Below are 5001 nucleotides of genomic sequence, written 5' to 3'. Positions count from 1 at the left end.
TTGACACTGATGACAAAATCCTGATCAGATACAGACAGACACATGCATACAGCACACACTACTGCTCAAAGGTTTGTGGTCAGATTCAAACTGTCGTCTTTTTAATTAATAATTTACATTTACTTTTAACATAATATTACATGAAAATGATCAGAAATGTTTTCACAGATGTGTGTTTAATGAATCATTTATGTTAAATCACCCATGATGCATTAGGAAATGTCTACACACTTATACATGGGCCCATTTTTAGTAGCCATCACTGCTGTGTGGACAGATCACATGGTTATAAACAGGTGAAAATTGACTTCAAACTTTTGAGCTGTAGTGTAGATTGCAATGATAGTGTATAGTTATCTATTACAGAAGAATATATAGAAGTCTGAGGACAGGGAGACACTGTAAAAAAGTTATGAGCTGTCTTGCTGCAGAGAAAGTGGAGTCTGTCATCCTTGAAAAGCTCCCAAGATAGGCAGCTGGCAGGTTGAATGATGCTCTGCCTTTGTGGTCAAGTACAGACATAGGCCTTAAGCAACCATGAGCCACTGATAAGTGTGACAGATTAGGAAACATGCATACAGTTCATTAGTTAGACTCCTATGAACCACTAATAGGAGAAAATGAGCACGCAATAAAGTGGACTTGTTAGGGAGAGATTGCCATCAGAGTTAGAACACTCCAACTCAATTTTTGATGATAGAAACAGCTAAAAAATGAGCGTTTTGTTGACACTGATGACAAAATCCTGATCAGATACAGACACATGCATACAACACACACTACTGCTCAAAAGTTTGTGGTCAGATTCAAACTGTCGTCTTTTTAATTAATAATTTACATTTACTTTTAACATAATATTACATGAAAATGATCAGAAATGTTTTCACAGATGTGTGTTAAATGAATCATTTATGTTAAATCACCCATGATGCATTAGGAAATGTCTACACACTTATACATGGGCCCATTTTTAGTAACCATCACTCCTGTGTGGACAGATCACATGGTTATAAACCAGGTGAAAATTGACTTCAAACCTTTGAGCTGTAGTGTAGATTGCAATGATAGTGTATAGTTATCTATTACAGAAGAATATATAGAAGTCTGAGGACAGGGAGACACTGTAAAAAAGTTATGAGCTGTCTTGCTGCAGAGAAAGTGGAGTCTGTCATCCTTGAAAAGCTCCCAAGATAGGCAGCTGGCAGGTTGAATGATGCTCTGCCTCTGTGGTCAAGTACAGACATAGGCCTTAAGCAACCATGAGCCACTGATAAGTGTGAGAAATTAGTGCACTTAATGCAGCGGTCCCCAACCCCCGGGCCTCGGACCGGTGCCGGTCCGTGAGTCGTTTGGTGCCGGGCCGCGAGAGTTGAGGCTCAGGTGTGAAATGTATGGTTTTCAGGGTTTTTATCGGTATTCAGCATTATTTTGTTATCATTTTTATCGTTAACTCGGTGTCCCTGGGTCTATTCAAGTGTGTCATAAATAAATCTTCTTTTTTTCCGGTACCGGTACTAGTTTTATTTTGTTGTATTTATCCGCGACACCTTAAAGGCCGGTCCGTGAAAATATTGTCGGGCATAAACCGGTCCGTGGCACAAAAAAGGTTGAGGACCACTGACTTAATGCATGTTTCCTAATTATATACGTATGAGCCACTAATAGGAGAAAATGAGCACGCAATAAAGTGGACTTGTTAGGGAGAGATTGCCATCAGAGTTAAAACACTCCAACTCAATTTTGATGACAGAAACAGCTAAAAAATGAGCGTTTTGTTGAAACTGATGACAAAATCCTGATCAGATACAGACAGACACATGCATACAACACACACTACTGCTCAAAAGTTTGTGGTCAGACTCAAAGATTCTTGTCTTAATTTTAAAATTATATTTGCTATAACATAAAATTAGGCAAAGTTTATCAGAAATGTTTTCACAGATGTGTGTTTAATGAATCATTTATGTTAAATCACCCATGATGCATTAGGAAATGTCTACACACTTGTACATGGGCCCATTTTTAGTAGCCATCACTGCTGTGTGGACAGATCACATGGTTATAAACCAGCTGAAAACTGACTTCAAACGTTTGAGCTGTAGTGTAGATTGCAATGATAGTGTATAGTTATCTATTACAGAAGAATATATAGAAGTCTGAGGACAGGGAGACACTGTAAAAAAGTTATGAGCTGTCTTGCTGCAGAGAAAGTGGAGTCTGTCATCCTTGAAAAGCTCCCAAGATAGGCAGCTGGCAGGTTGAATGATGCTCTGCCTCTGTGGTCAAGTACAGACATAGGCCTTAAGCAACCATGAGCCACTGATAAGTGTGACAGATTAGGAAACATGCATACAGTTCATTAGTTAGACTCCTATGAACCACTAATAGGAGAAAATGAGCACGCAATAAAGTGGACTTGTTAGGGAGAGATTGCCATCACAGTTAAAACACTCCAACTCAATTTTTGATGATAGAAACAGCTAAAAAAATGAGCGTTTTGTTGACACTGATGACAAAATCCTGATCAGATACAGACAGACACATGCATACAACACACACTACTGCTCAAAAGTTTGTGGTCAGATTCAAACATTCTTGTCTTAATTTTAAAATTATATTTGCTATAACATAAAATTAGGCAAAGTTTATCAGAAATGTTTTCACAGATGTGTGTTTAATGAATCATTTATGTTAAATCACCCATGATGCATTAGGAAATGTCTACACACTTATACATGGGCCCATTTTTAGTAACCATCACTCCTGTGTGGACAGATAACATGGTTATAAACCAGGTGAAAATTGACTTCAAACGTTTGAGCTGTAGTGTAGATTGCAATGATAGTGTATAGTTATCTATTACAGAAGAATATATAGAAGTCTGAGGACAGGGAGACACTGTAAAAAAGTTATGAGCTGTCTTGCTGCAGAGAAAGTGGAGTCTGTCATCCTTGAAAAGCTCCCAAGATAGGCAGCTGGCAGGTTGAATGATGCTCTGCCTCTGTGGTCAAGTACAGACATAGGCCTTAAGCAACCATGAGCCACTGATAAGTGTGACAGATTAGGAAACATGCATACAGTTCATTAGTTAGACTCCTATGAACCACTAATAGGAGAAAATGAGCACGCAATAAAGTGGACTTGTTAGGGAGAGATTGCCATCAGAGTTAAAACACTCCAACTCAATTTTTGATGATAGAAACAGCTAAAAAATGAGCGTTTTGTTGACACTGATGACAAAATCCTGATCAGATACAGACAGACACATGCATACAACACACACTACTGCTCAAAAGTTTGTGGTCAGATTCAAACTGTCGTCTTTTTAATTAATAATTTACATTTACTTTTAACATAATATTACATGAAAATGATCAGAAATGTTTTCACAGATGTGTGTTAAATGAATCATTTATGTTAAATCACCCATGATGCATTAGGAAATGTCTACACACTTATACATGGGCCCATTTTTAGTAACCATCACTGCTGTGTGGACAGATCACATGGTTATAAACCAGGTGAAAATTGACTTCAAACCTTTGAGCTGTAGTGTAGATTGCAATGATAGTGTATAGTTATCTATTACAGAAGAATATATAGAAGTCTGAGGACAGGGAGACACTGTAAAAAAGTTATGAGCTGTCTTGCTGCAGAGAAAGTGGAGTCTGTCATCCTTGAAAAGCTCCCAAGATAGGCAGCTGGCAGGTTGAATGATGCTCTGCCTCTGTGGTCAAGTACAGACATAGGCCTTAAGCAACCATGAGCCACTGATAAGTGTGAGAAATTAGTGCACTTAATGCAGCGGTCCCCAACCCCCGGGCCTCGGAAAGGTGCCGGTCCGCGAGAGTTGAGGCTCAGTTGTGAAATGTATGGTTTTCAGGGTTTTTATCGGTTTTCAGCGTTATTTTGTTATCGTTTTTATCGTTAACTCGGTGTCCCTGGGTCTTTTCAAGTGTGTCATAAATAAATCTTCTTTTTTTCCGGTACCGGTACTAGTTTTATTTTGTTGTATTTATCCGCGACACCTTAAAGGCCGGTCCATGAAAATATTGTCGGGCATAAACCGGTCCGTGGCGCAAAAAAGGTTGAGGACCACTGACTTAATGCATGTTTCCTAATTATATACGTATGAGCCACTAATAGGAGAAAATGAGCACGCAATAAAGTGGACTTGTTAGGGAGAGATTGCCACCAGAGTTAAACCACTCCAACTCAATTTTGATGATAGAACCAGCTAAAAAATTAGCGTTTTGTTGACACTGATGACAAAATCCTGATCAGATACAGACAGACACATGCATACAACACACACTACTGCTCAAAAGTTTGTGGTCAGATTCAAACATTCTTGTTTTAATTTTAAAATTATATTTGCTATAACATAAAATTAGGCAAAGTTTATCAGAAATGTTTTCACAGATGTGTGTTTAAGTGTGTTTAATGAATCATTTATGTTAAATCACCCATGATGCATTAGGAAATGTCTACACACTTATACATGGGCCCATTTTTAGTAACAATCACTCCTGTGTGGACAGATCACATGGTTATAAACCAGCTGAAAACTGACTTCAAACGTTTGAGCTGTAGTGTAGATTGCAATGATAGTGTATAGTTATCTATTACAGAAGAACATATAGAAGTCTGAGGACAGGGAGACACTGTAAAAAAGTTATGAGCTGTCTTGCTGCAGAGAAAGTGGAGTCTGTCATCCTTGAAAAGCTCCCAAGATAGGCAGCTGGCAGGTTGAATGATGCTCTGCCTTTGTGGTCAAGTACAGACATAGGCCTTAAGCAACCATGAGCCACTGATAAGTGTGACAGATTAGGAAACATGCATACAGTTCATTAGTTAGACTCCTATGAACCACTAATAGGAGAAAATGAGCACGCAATAAAGTGGACTTGTTAGGGAGAGATTGCCATCAGAGTTAGAACACTCCAACTCAATTTTTGATGATAGAAACAGCTAAAAAATGAGCGTTTTGTTGACACTGAT

The sequence above is a fragment of the Mchenga conophoros genome, linkage group LG7, assembly GCF_057382185.1.
Source record: "Mchenga conophoros isolate Kocher_MC1m ecotype Shallow Benthic linkage group LG7, M_conophoros_male_GT1.1, whole genome shotgun sequence".
Classification (NCBI taxonomy): Eukaryota; Metazoa; Chordata; class Actinopteri; order Cichliformes; family Cichlidae; genus Mchenga; species Mchenga conophoros.
The sequence above is the reverse complement of the archived record's forward strand: the minus strand, read 5'-3'. Positions refer to the sequence as shown.